The sequence below is a fragment of the Stenella coeruleoalba genome (genome assembly GCF_951394435.1).
Source record: "Stenella coeruleoalba genome assembly, chromosome: X".
Classification (NCBI taxonomy): Eukaryota; Metazoa; Chordata; class Mammalia; order Artiodactyla; family Delphinidae; genus Stenella; species Stenella coeruleoalba.
In genome coordinates this window covers 86534076-86548453 of record NC_137152.1, presented here as the reverse complement: position 1 = coordinate 86548453, position 14378 = coordinate 86534076, and positions in this window count along the sequence as shown.

Here is a 14378-nt window from a genome sequence, read left to right as displayed (position 1 = left end):
TTGTCTCCTTAGATAGGTTTATTCCTATATATTTTATTCTTTTTGTTGCAATGGTAAATGGGAGTGTTTTCTTGATTTCACTTTCAGATTTTTCATCATTAGTGTATAGGAATGCCAGAGATTACTGTGCATTAACTTTGTATCCTTCTACATTACCAAATTCATTGATTAGCTCTAGTAGTTTTCTGGTAGCATCTTTAGGATTCTCTATGTATAGGATCATGTCATCTGCAAACAGTGACAGCTTTACTTCTTCTTTTCTGATTTGGATTCCTTTTATTTCCTTTTCTTCTCTGATTACTGTGGCTAAAACTTCCAAAACTATGTCGAATAAGAGTGGTGAGAGTGGGCAACCTTGTCTTGTTCCTGATCTTAGTGGAAATGCTTTCAGTTTTTCACCATTGAGGACAATGTTGGCTATGGGTTTGTCATATATGGCCTTTATTATGTTGAGGAAAGTTCCATCTATTCCTACTTTCTGCAGGGATTTTACCATAAATTGGTGTTGAATGTTGTCGAAAGCTTTCTCTGCATCTATTGAGATGATCATATGGTTTCTCTCCTTCAATTTGTTAATATGGTGTATCACATTAATTGATTTGCGTATATTGAAGAATCCTTGCATTCCTGGAATAAACCCTACTTGATCATGGTGTATGATCCTCTTAAGGTACTGTTGGATTCTGTTTGCTACTATTTTGTTGAGGATTTTTGCATCTATGTTCATCAGTGATATTGGCCTGTAGTTTTCTTTCTTTGTGACATCCTTGTCTGGTTTTGGTATCAGGGTGATGGTGGCCTCACAGAATGAGTTTGGGAGTGTTCCTCCCTCTGCTATATTTTGGAAGAGTTTGAGAAGATAGGTGTTAGCTCTTCTCTAAATGTTTGATAGAATTCGCCTGTGAAGCCATCTGGTCCTGGGCCTTTGTTTGTTGGAAGATTTTTAATCACAGTTTCAATTTCAGTGTTTGTGATTGGTCTGTTCATATTTTCTATTTCTTCCTGATTCAGTCTTGGCAGGTTCTGCATTTCTAAGAATTTGTCCATTTCTTCCAGGTTGTCCATTTTATTGGCATAGAGTTGCTTGTAGTAATCTCTCATGATCTTTTGTATTTCTGCAGTGTCATTTGTTACTTCTCTTTTTTCATTTCTAATTCTATTGATTTGAGTCTTTTCCCTTTTTTTTCTTGATGAGTCTGGCTAATGGTTTATCAATTTTGTTTATCCTCTCAAAGAACCAGCTTTTAGTTTTATTGATCTTTGCTATAGTTTCCTTCATTTCTTTTGCATTTATTTCTGATCTGATCTTTATGGTTTCCTTCCTTCTGCTAACTTTGGGTTTTTATTGTTCTTCTTTCTCTCATTGCTTTAAGTGCAAGGTTAGGTTGTTTATTCGAGATGTTTCCTGTTTCTTAAGGTAGGATTGTATTACTATAAACTTCCCTCTTAGAACTGCTTTGCTGCAACCCATAGGATTTGTGTCGTCATGTCTCCATTGTCATTTGTTTCTCGGTATTTTTAAATTTCCCCTTTGTTTTCTTTAGTGATCACTTCGTTATTAAGTAGTGTATTGTTTAGCCTTCATGTGTTTGTAATTTTTACAGATCTTTTCCTGTAATTGATATCTAGTCTCATAGCGTTGTGGTTGGAAAAAATACTTGATACAATTTCAATTTTCTTAAATTTGCCAAGGCTTGATTTGTGAACCAAGATATGATCTATCCTGGAGAATGTTCCATGAGCACTTGAGAAAAATATGTATACTGTTGTTTTTGGATGGAATGTCCTATAAATATCAATTAAGTCCATCATGATTAATGTATCATTTAAAGCTTGTGTTTCCTTATTTATTTTCAGTTTGGATGATCTGTCCATTGGTAAAAGTGGGGTCTTAAAGTCCCCTAGTATGAATGTGTTACTGTCAATTTCCCCTTTTATGACTGTTAGTATTTGCCTTATGTAATGAGGTGCTTCTATGTTGGGTACATAAATATTTACAATTGTTATATCTTCTTGGATCGATCCCTTGATCATTATGTAGTGTCCTTCTTTGTCTCTTCTAATAGTCTTTATTTTAAAGTCTATTTTCTGATATGAGAATTGCTACTCCAGCTTTCTTTTGGTTTCAATTTTCATGGAATATCTTTTTCCATCCCCTTACGTTCAGTCTGTATGTGTCTCTAGGTGTGCAGTGGGTCTCTTGTAGACAGCATATATATGGGTCTTGTTTTTGTATCCATTCAGCCAATCTGTTTTTTTTGGTGGTAGCATTTAGTCCATTTACATTTAAGGTAATTATTGATATGTTTGTTCCTCTTCCCATTTTCTCAATTGTTTTCAGTTTGTTATTGTAGGTCTTTTCCTTCTCTTGTGTTTCTTGCCTAGAGAAGTTCCTTTTGCATTTGTTGTAAAGCTGGTTTGGTGGTGCTGAACTCTCTCAGCTTTTGCTTGTCTGTAAAGGTTTTAATTTCTCCATCAAATCTGAATGAGATCCTTGCTGGGTAGAGTAATCTTGGTTGCTGGTTTTTGTCCTTCATCACTTTCAGTATGTCCTGCCAGTCCCTTCTGTCTTGCAGAGTTTCTGCTGAAAGATCAGCTGTTAACCTTATGAGGATTCCCTTGTGTGTTGTTTGTTGTTTCTCCCTTGCTGCTTTTAATATGTTTTCTTTGTATTTAATTTTTGATATGTTTCGTTAATATGTGTCTTGGAGTATTTCTTGTTGGATTTATCCTGTATGGGACTCTCTGTGCTTCCTAGACTTGATTAACTATTTCCTTTCCCATATTAGGGAAGTTTTCAACTATAGTCTCTTTAAATAATTTTTCAGTCCCTTTCTTTTTCTCTTCTTCTTCTGGAACCCCTGTAATTCGAATGTTGGTCCGTTTCATGTTGTCCCAGAGGTCTCTGAGACTGTCCTCAGTTCTTTTCATTCTTTTCTCTTTATTCTGCTCTGCAGTAGTTATTTCCACTATTTTATCTTCCAGGTCACTTATCCGTTCTTCTGCCTCAGTTATTCTGCTATTGATCCCATCTAGAGTATTTTTCATTTCATTTATTGTGTTGCTCATTGCTGTTTGTTTCATCTTTAGTTCTTCTAGGTCCTTGTTAAATGTTTCTTGCATTTTGTCTATTCTATTTCCAAGATTTTGGATTATCTTTACTATCATTATTCTGAATTCTTTTTCAGGTAGACTGCCTATTTCTTCTTCATTTGTTAGGTTTGGTGGGTTTTTATTTTGCTCCTTCATCTCACTTGTTTTTTTTTTGTTTTCTCATTTTGCTTATCTTACTGTGTTTGGGATCTCCTTTTTGCAGAGTGCAGGTTCGTAGTTCCCCTTGTGTTTGGTGTCAACCCCAGTGGCTAAGGTTTGTTCAGTGGGTTGTGTAGGCTTCCGGGTGGAGGGGACTAGTGCCTGTGTTCTGGTGGATGAGGCTGGATCTTGTCTTTCTGGTGGGCAGGTCCACATCTGGTGGTGTTTTTTTTGTGTCTGTGGACTTATTATGATTTTAGGCAGCCTCTCTGCTAATGGGTGGGGTTGTTTTCCTGGTTTGCTTGTTGTTTGCATAGGGTGTCCAGCACTGTAGCTTGTTGGTCATTGAGTGAAGCTGGGTGCTGGTGTTGAGATGGATATCTCTGGGAGATTTTTGCTGTTTGATATTATTTGGAGCTGGGAGGTCTCTTGTGGACCAGTGTCCTGAAGTTGGCTCTCCCACCTCAGAGGCACAGCACTGACTCCTGGCTGTAGCACCAAGAGCCTTTCATCCACATGGCTCAGAATAAAAGGGAGAAGAAGTGGAAAGAAAGAATTAGTAGAAGTAGAAAGCAAGAAAGAAAGAAAGAAGGAAAGAAAGAAAGGAAGGAGGAAGGAAGGAAGGAAGGAGGGAAGGAAGGAAAAAAGAAAGAAAGAAGATAAAGTAAAATAAAATAAAGTAAGATAAAATATAATAAAGTTATTAAAATAAACAATAATTAAGAAAAAAATTTATAAAAAACAGATGGATAGAACCCTAGGACAAATGGTGGAAGCAGAGCTATACAGACAAAATCTCACAAAGAAGCATACACATACACACTCACCAAAAGAGGAAAAGGGGAAAAAATAATAAATCTTGCTCTCTAAGTCCACATCCTCAATTTGGGCTGATTCGTTGTCTATTCATGTATTCCACAGATGCAGGGTACATCAAGTTGATTGTGGAGCTTTAATCCGATGCTTCTGAGGCTGCTGGAAGAGATTTCCCTTTCTCTTCTTTGTTCTCAACAGCTCCCAGGGACTGACCTTTGGATTTGGCCCCGCCTCTGTGTGTAGGTCTCCAGAGGGTGTCTGCTCTTTGCTCAGACAGGACAGGGTTAATGGAGCAGCTGATTCGGGGGCTCTGGCTCACTCAGGCCACAGGGAGGGAGGGGCACGGAGTGCGGGGTGAGCCTGCAGTGGCAGAGGCCGGCGTGATATGGCACTAGCATTCTCCCGCGGAAGTTGTCCCTGGATCCCAGGACCCTGGCAGTGGCGGGCTGCACAGGCTCCCCAGAAGTGGGGTGTGGATAGTGACCTGTGCTCGCACACAGGGCTTCTTGGTGGCGGCAGCAGCAGCCTGAGCGTCTCATGCACGCCTCTGTGGTCCGGGATTTTAGTCACGGCTGGCGCCCGTCTCTGGAGCTCCTTTAAGCAGCGCTCTTAATCACCTTTCCTCGCGCACCAGGAAACAAAGAGGGAAGAAAAAGTCTCTTGCCTCTTCGGCAGGTCCAGACTTTTCCCCGGACTCCCTCTCGGCTAGCCATGGTGCACTAACCCCCTGCAGGCTGTGTTCCCGCCGCCAACCCCAGTCCTCTCCCTGTGCTCCAACGGAAGCCCAAGGCTCAGCTCCCAGCCCCGCCCACCCCAGCGGGTGAGCAGACAACGGGTCGGCACCGATCCTCTTTGCGGGAATCTCTCTGCTTAGCCCTCCGCACCCTTGTTGCTGTGCTCTCCTCCGCGGCTCCAAAGTTTCCCCCCTCCGCCACCCTCAGTCTCTGCCCGTGAAGGGTCTTCCTAGTGTGTGGAAACTTTTCCTCCTTCACAGCTCCCTCCCACTGGTGCAGGTCCCATCCCTATTCTTTGGTCTCTTTTTATTCTGTTTTCTTTTGCCCCACCCATGTATGTGGGGAGTTTCTTGCCTTTTCGGAGGTCTGAGGTCTTCTGCCAGCGTTCAGTAGTTGTTCTGTAGGAGTTGTTCCACGTGTAGATGTATTTCTGGTGGTATCTGTGGGGAGGAAGGTGATCTCTGCGTCTTAGTCTTCCGCCATCTTCCCCCGCCTGCCTATCCAATTGATTTTTGACCAAGTTGTAAAAACAATCCAGTAGAGGAGGAATAGGCTTTTCAACAAATGGTGTGGAGCAATTGGACATCCAAAAATAAATAAGCTGTGACCTGAACATCATACCTGTTAAATGTTTCTTGCATTTTCTCTATTCTATTTCCAAGATGTTGGATCAACTTTACTATCATTATTCTGAATTCTTTTTCAGGTAGACTGCCTATTTCCTCTTCATTTGTTAGGTCTGCTGGGTTTTTACCTTTATCCTTCATCTGCTGTGTGTTTTTCTGTCTTCTCATTTTGCTCATCTTACTGTGTTTGGGGTCTCCTTTTTGCAGACTGCAGTTCGTAGTTCCTGTTGTTTTTGGTGTCTGTCCCCAGTGGCTAAGGTTGGTTCAGTGGGTTGTGTAGGCTTCCTGGTGGAGGAGACTAGTAAACATCATACCTGTTAAGAAACAACTCAAAATGGAGCATGGCTTTAAATGTAAAATATAAAACTATAAAATTTCTGGAAAAAAATAAAGCATGAGGGAATATCTTTGGGAAACAAGGCTAAGCAGAGTTCTTAGTTCTTATACTAAAAGCATAATGAAGAAAAGGAAAACTTGATCAATTAGACCTCATTGAAATTGAAAGCTTTTGTTTTTGAAAGTCCATGTGAAGAGGATGAAAAGAAAAGCTACAAACATCCTACACAGCACTAGCATGCAGATTATATTAGAGAACTCTCAAAACTCAATAGTAAATAGAAAGACATGAGCAGACATTTTACCAAACAGACTATACAGATGGAAAACAAGCACATGAAAAGGTATTCAATATATTTAACCATTGGAGAAATGCAAATTAAAACCACAATGAGATATCACTACATACTTATTTGAAGGGCTAAAATAAAAGAGAGTGATGGGAATTCCCTGGCAGTCCAGTGGTTAGGAGTCGGTGCTCTCACTGCCAGGGCCCGGATGCAATCTTTGGTCAGGGAACTAAGATCCCACAAGCAGCATGGTGTGGCCAAAAAAGAAAAAAATAAAGAGAGAGGGGGAATGCCAAACATTTATGAGGATGCAGAGAAATGGAATCACACATATATTGCTGGTGGAAAGTTAAAATGATATACACTGTTCTGGAGAATTGTTTGGCAAGTTCTTATAAAGCTGAACATGCAATTACCATAGGACTCAGCTACTGCACTCTTGGGGATTTTCCTCAGAGAAATGAAGATTCATTTTTATAAAAAATATTCACACAAATGTTCACAGCAGCTTTATTTGTAATAGTCTAAAATGAAAACAACTCAGTTATCCTTCAAAGGGTAAATGGTTAAAGAAACTATAGTTTCTTTATATTACAGTCATACTGTGGAATACTACTCAGCAATAAAGATGAATAAGCTATACACACAACAACTTGAATGAATCTCCAGGAAATTATGGTGAGTGAAAAAAGACAAACCCAAAACGTTATAAATCTTCTTATTTCATTTACATAACATTATTGAAATAATATTTGAGAAACAGAGGGTAGATTAGTGTTTGCCACTGGTTAGGGATGGGTGAAGGAGGAGAGGGAGGTAAGTAAATTTATGAAAGAGCAGCAAAAGAGATCCTCATGGTGTTGGAACTGTTCAGTATTTTGACTGTGGTGGTGAATACACAAACCTACTCAGGGAAAAATATGTATATAATTAAATACACATACACAAGCTCAAGTAAAACTGAGGAAATCTAAGTAAGGTTGGTGCGTTGTGTCAATATAAATAGCTTTGTTGTGATATTATGCTATACTTTTGCAAAGTGTTACCAATGAGGCAAACTGGACAACAAAACGTACAAAGGGTGTCTTGTATAATTTATTATAACTGTTTGTGAATATACAGTTATTTCACAAGAGTGTAATTTTTAAAAAAGTTTAAAAAACAGAATTGAACAAAAAATGGCATAGTAGATAACAAGAAAATTCTGTCCACCACAAAAGCAATAAATAAACTGGGGGAAAAACCTATCTGAATCAACTTTTTAAGAACTCTGGACACTGACCAAAAGCTTGAAGCAACCAGGGAAAGAATCAAGGAAAAAAGGCTGAAACTTGATAAGAGATTTTTGTGATGTTTTAAATTACCCTGGTTCCATTCCCCACTCCCCAGTTTGGTGGTGGCATTGAAGACAACAGGCTGCATTCTCCGTATGGGTAGCTGTACTAGAAAGATAATCGAGACCTATTGTAAAAGAAAGGTGGTTGATGGTTTTGGTCTGTCTCGTGTATCACTGGAGTACTAGTTTAAAGTCTTGCTCTTATCACACCTAAATCTCCCAGCCCTGTGGTGGTTACTGGGTACATTTTTTGAAAACACTTAAAGTCAATTGTATCAATTGCTGCTGCCCAGGGTAATGGATTACAGTTGGGACAATTAATAGACTCACCAAAATGCCTAGAAAAGGCTGGGGATGAGACATTTGGGAAATGAGGACTAGGAAAACTATGACATATTCCTGGAAATATAGAAAGCCTCTTACAAGCCCAGGGTAGAGTGTATACTTAGAAAAGACCTGAGAAAGCAGTAGCTCTCATCTCTGGCTGCCTTCTATGCTCTGCAAGCAAAAAAAAAGGACAAAAGGCAGAGTTACAAACTGACAGGCTCAGTGTTGAAGATATGCCTCAACATACACAAAGGCCCCATCTGCAAAAACTGGGATTTTAAAAATTCCAGGCCTTTAAGGGAATCTTTTGTCAAATTGCTAGCTGACCACTAAGCAAATGGAAGAAAAAAAGAGATTTCAATGTCTACACATGAGAAGGAATTCAGACTTTACAAAATTAGTACAGAAGTCACTAAACAAACAAACAACGACTACTACAAAGACTACAACAATAATCCTGGGAGAGGAAGGAGAATCTTATTTACTGAGTGGACCAATTGTAATATTCAAAATTCTCAGTTTACAAAAAAAATTAAGAGACAAACAAAAGCAGAAGAAAGCATTGTCCATACACTAGAAGAAGACAATAGAATTGCTCCTGAAGAAGTCCAGCATCTCCTTCATACCAAAATCAGATAAAGACATTACAAAAAAAGGGAAAACTCTAGAACAATACCTCTCATGAACATGGATGCAAAAATCTGCAACAAAATCCTAGCCAACTGAATCCAACAATGTATAAAAAAAGCAATACATCATGACTAAGAGAGATTTATTACAGGTATACAAGGGCTAGTTTATTATTCAAAAATCAATTCATGTAATTCATCACATCAACAGACTAAAGAAGAAAAATCACATGTTTATATCAACAGATGCAGAAAAAGCTTTTGATAAAGTCCAACACAGATTCATGATAAAAACTCTGAACAAGCTAGAAATAGATGGGAACTTCCAAAACTTGATAAACAATATCTACAGAAAAACCTACAACTAACAAAACACTTAATGGTGAGAAACTAGATGCCTTCCTCAAGTTCAGAAACAAAGCAAGATGGCCAGTTTCACTACTCTTATTCAGTATTGTACTGAGAGTCCTATTTAATGCAATTAGACAACGAAAGGAAATAAAAGGAATACAGTTTGGAAAGGAAGAAATAAAGCTTTCTTTGTTTATAGATGATATCATTATCAATGAAGAAAATCCCAAAAGAATCAACAAAAATGTCCTGGAACTAGTATACATTTATGCAAGGCTGCAGGATTCAAGGATAATATACGGAAGTCAATTGCTTTCCTGTATATCAGCAATGAACAATTGGAAATTTAAATTAAAAACACAACACCATTTACATTAGTACAGAAAACTAAATACCTAGGCATAAATTTTATAAAATATGTACAAGATCTGTATAAGGAAAGTTACAAAATTCTTTCATTACTTTTTATTACAAAAGTAATAAAAGAAAATCTAAATAAATAGATATTTCATATACATGAGTAGGAAAACAGTATTGTTAAGGTGTCAGTTCTTCCCTACTTGATCTATAGATTCAACACAATCCCACTCAAAATTCCAGCAAATTATATTATGGATTAAAAAAACCCTGATTCTAAAATTAATAGGGAGAGGCAAAAGGCCCAGAGTAACTAAGAGAACGCCCCATTATTTTCCTTTTTCTTGAGTAATTACTCTGGCTAGAACTTCCAGCATAATATTTCAAAGAAGTGGTGAAAGCAGGCATTCTTGTCTGCCTTGTGATCTCAGGGGAAAGTTTTCAGTCTTTTATCAGTACGTATATTGGGTGTGGAATTTTCTTAGATGCCCTTTATCAAGTTGAGGAAGTTCTTTACTATTCTGAGATTGTTGAGGGTTTTAATCATGAAAGGGTGTTGGAAATTGTTAATGTTTTTTTCTACATCAGTAGAAGTGATCATGTGGTTTTTTTCCTTTATTCTATTAAGATGATGTATTACATTGTTTGATTTTTGTATGATGAACTGCCCTTGAATTCCTAGGACAAATTCCACTTAGTCATAGTATCTGATCTTTTAAATTTGCTGTTGTATTCAGTTTGCTAGTATTTTGTTGAGGATTTTTGCATCTATATTCATGGGGGATATTAGTCAGTAGTTTTCATGTTGTTCTTGTCTGGCTTTAGGAACAGGGTAATGCTGGCCTCACAAAATGAGTGAGGAAGGAAGAATTCTCTCCTCTAGTTTTTCAAAGATTCTGAGAAGGATAAATGTCCATTCTTTAAAAGTTCGGTAGAATTCACTAGTGAAGACTGGTCATGGGCTTTTCTTACTTGAGAAGTTTTTGATTACTTATTTAATATCCTTATTTATTATAGAACTATTCATATTTTCTATTTTTTCCTGAATCAGTTTTGATAGTTTGTTTATTTCTAGGAATTTGTCCATTTCATATAACACACAATTTGTTGATATCCTGTCATTCATAGTATTCTTATTATCCTTCTGATTTCTGTAAGTTCAGTAGTAATGTACTCACTTTTATTTCTGGTTTTAGCAATTTTTATTTTCTGTTTTTCTTAGTCAACATAAAAATTTCTCAATTCTGTTGATCTGTTCAAAGAACCAATTTTGGTTTTGTTGATTCTTTCTACTGTTTTTCTTTTTTAAAATATTTACTTATTTATTTGGTTATGTTGGGTCTTAGTTGCAGCACATGGGATCTTCGTTGTGGCATGCTGGATCTTTTTTGTTGCGGCATGCGGGATCTTTAGTTGCGGCATGTGAACTCTTAGTGGCAGCGTGTGAACTCTTAGTTGCAGCATGCAAACTCTTAGTTGTGGCATGCGGAATCTAGTTCCCTGACCAGGGATTGAACCTGGCCCCCCTGCATTGGGAGCACAGTGTCTTAGCCACTGGACCACCAGGGAAGTCCCCCTACAGTTTTTCTATTCTGTATTTTTATACCTCTGCTGTAAGCTTTATTATTTTCTTTCTTTTGCTAGCCTTGCATTTAGTTTGCTCTTCTATTTATGGTTCTTTAAGATACGATGTTAGATTATTGATTTGATACCTTTTTGTATAATAGGCAATTATGATCATAATTTTCTCTTTGAGTCCTGCATTTGTTGCAGCCCATAATTTTGATATATTGTGCTTTTATTTTCATTCATCTCAAGTTACTTTTAAATTTCTCTTGTGTTTTCTACTTTAATCCAGTGGTTGTTTAAGTGTGTGTTGTATACTTTCCACATATTTGTGAATTTTCAAGTTTTAGTTTGTTATAGATTTCTAGTTATATTCTTTTGTGGTCAGAAAATATACTTTGTATGATTTCAATCAATCTTTTTACATTTATTGAGTCTTGTTTGGTTGTCTAACATATGGTTTATCCTGGATCCATGTGCACTTGAGATGAATGTGTGTTCTGCTGTTGTACGGTGAAGGGTTCTGTATATATATTTTATGTTCAATTGGTTTACAGTGTTGTTCAAGTTCTCTATTTCTTTATTGATCATTTCTGTAATTCTATCCATTATTGTAAGTGGCTTATAGAACACTACATCTATTATTGTAGAAAATATTTCTCCCTTAAATTCTATCAACTTTTGCTTCATATATTTTGGGGTTTTGTTGTTACCTGTGTATATGTTTTTATTAAAAAAATTTAAAATATAATTAATTTTATTTAGTTTAATATAATTAACTTTGAATATAATTAATATAAGTTATTTTTAACAGTCAAATGTAATTCCATAATTTGGTGATTTAAAATTTTTTTTATTGGAGTATAGTTGCTTTACAAAAAGTGTTAGTTTCTACTGTACAGCAAAGTGAATCAGCTATACGTATGCATATATCCCCTCTTTTTTTCGATTTCCTTCCCATTTAGGTCACCACAGAGCACTTAGTATAGTTCCCTGTGCTATACAGTAGGTTCTCATTAGTTATCTATTTTATACATAGTATCAATAGTGTATATTTGTCAATCCCCATCTCACAGTTCATCCTACCACCTTCCCCCTTGGTATCCATACGTTTGTTCTCTATGTCTGTGTCTCTATTTCTGCTTTGCAAATAAGATCATCTATAGCACTTTTTAGATTCCACATATGTGAATTAATATATGATATTTGTTTTTCTCTCTCTGACTTACTTCACTCCGTATGACAGTCTCTATGTCCATCCACATCTCTACAAATGACCCAATTTCATTCCTTTTTATGTCTGAGTAATATTCCATTGTATATATGTACCACATCTTCTTTATCCATTCATCTGTCGATGGACACTTAGGTTGCTTCCATGTCCTGGCTATTGTAAATAGAGCTGCAATGAACATTGTGGTACATGACTCTTTTTGAATTATGGTTTTCTCAGGGTATATGCCCAGTAGTGGGATTGCTGGGTCATATGGTAGTTCTATTTTTAGTTTTTTAAGGAACCTCCATACTGTTCTTATATGTTTTTAATTGTTATATAGTCTTGATTACCTGACCCTTTTACCAATATATAATGTCCTTCTTTGTATCTTTTAATTTTAAAAAATCTAATATTAGTATATACAACTAACTCTCTTTTGGTAACTCTCCTCAGGTTTATTTTATTGTTTCTGCTGTTGTATATTGTAGTTTTTTGCTTAGTTACTTTTCTAATTTTTCTATTTTTGCAAAAAGTGTATTCTTTGTTGTGTGTAGTCACTGAAGTCTCTGTTCTGTTAGCCTAGTGGCCAGCTACTGATTTGACAGAGATTTCCTTAAAAGCCTGGAGTCAACAGAAAAAGAGAAAGTAAAAGAAGAAGAAGGAAAAGGAGGAGGAAGACAGTGGGGAGGAGGAAGAGGAGGGGAGAAAGGAGGAGGAGGAGGAGGAGGAGGAAAGGAGCAAAAACAAACAAACAAACAAGAAAACCTCTCCTGTTCTTTGTACATTGACTCTGAGTTGGAGCATGCTTTCAGTGCTTAGCCAGGCCGTTAAGAACTCAGCCTTTTGTTTCACTTCCTGCTTATATTGAACCTTAAGGTCAGCAGAGGTTAAAACTCGGGCCTTCTCAGGTCTTTTTGACTATGCATCTATTCTTGGGTATGCATGTGTCCTTTGAGAGTCCCCAGTATAAACAAAAGCATTTCAAAACCCTTAATCCTCCATGTATCTCCTTCCCTAGCTTCTTCCTTGCAAGGATTTTCAGTTTGTTTGCTTCTTGCCATGTCTGTTATTCCTTGCTCCAGATGGTGGCTTGTATGTTCCTTTACAGGCTTTTGACATATACCTCCAGGGAGGCTACTCAAACCTTGAGAACGTTTTGAGGGATGCAAAACAAAGGGAAGCCCCTGAACAGCTCTCCTCAGGGAGCTGCCGGACAGGTCACAATACACAATTGCATTTCTTTGAAAACAAGGTTCATGTTGTTCCTCTAGCACTAACAAGCCATACCAGGCATGTGGGCTATCATCCACATGGGCATCTCTGAGCTGGCGAGTAGCAGATGATAAGCAGGTAAATAATTGTTAGCAACAATTATCAGCTTCTTTCTTCTTTAAGGACTCCCCACGTTGTAGTGTTTTTAAAACTGTGGTTAAAAAAACCACATAACATAAAATTTACCATCATAACTATCTGTACTTGTATAGTTCAGCAGGCATAAGTATATTCATATTGTTGTGAAACAGATCTCCAGAACTTTTTATCTTGCCGCACTTAAACTCTGTATCTGTTAAATAATGATTCCCCTTTTCCTCCTCCCCTAGCTACTGGTAACTCCCATTCTACTTATGTTTCTATGAATTTGACTATTTTAAATACCTAATGGAAGTGCAATCATACAGTATTTGTCTTTTTGTGACTGGCTTATTTCACTTAGCATAGTATCCTCAAGGTTTATCTATGTGGTAACGTGTGATAGGATTTCCTTCCATTTTAAGGCTGAATAATATCCCATTGTATGTATATACCATACTTTGTTTAGTCGTTCATCCGTCAGTGGACATTTGGATTGCTGTTGAATGTGTTTGATTAGATTCCAGAGTTTCAAAAAAATTGATTCTGACAGTTTTTTGAAGCTTATTTGTTGCTTCAGTGGATTGAAAGATCCTTGGACTTCTCTACTCCACAATTTCAGCAGGCCACTTAATAAACATTTAAAAATAATTCTACATCACACATTGAAATCAACAATGAAAATGTGTATAACATATTACAATTTTTTAAAAATTTATTTATTTATTTAATATTCATTTTTGGCTGTGTTGGGTCTTCGTTTCTGTGCGAGGGCTTTCTCCAGTTGCGGCGAGTGGGGGCCACTCTTCATCACGGTGTGTGGGCCTCTCACTGTCGCGGCCTCTCCTGTTGCGGAGCACAGGCTCCAGACACACAGGCTCAGTAACTGTGGCTCACGGGCCTAGCCGCTCCACGGCATGTGGGATCTTCCCGGACCGGGGCACGAACCTGTGTCCCCTGCATTGGCAGGCGGATTATTAACCACTGCGCCACCAGGGAAGCCCCTACAATTTTTATTTGCAACTATTTCACCTGAACATCTGTCTTCCTCTTAAAACATTAACTTATGAATAGAAGGAAAATGGATAATTACCCATTGAATAGGAAATGCAATATAATTTTTATTAAAGGGGATTCTGTAAAGTGAGAGAGGAATCAACAAAGTGGGTCTCATTCTTCCCATAATTTCAGC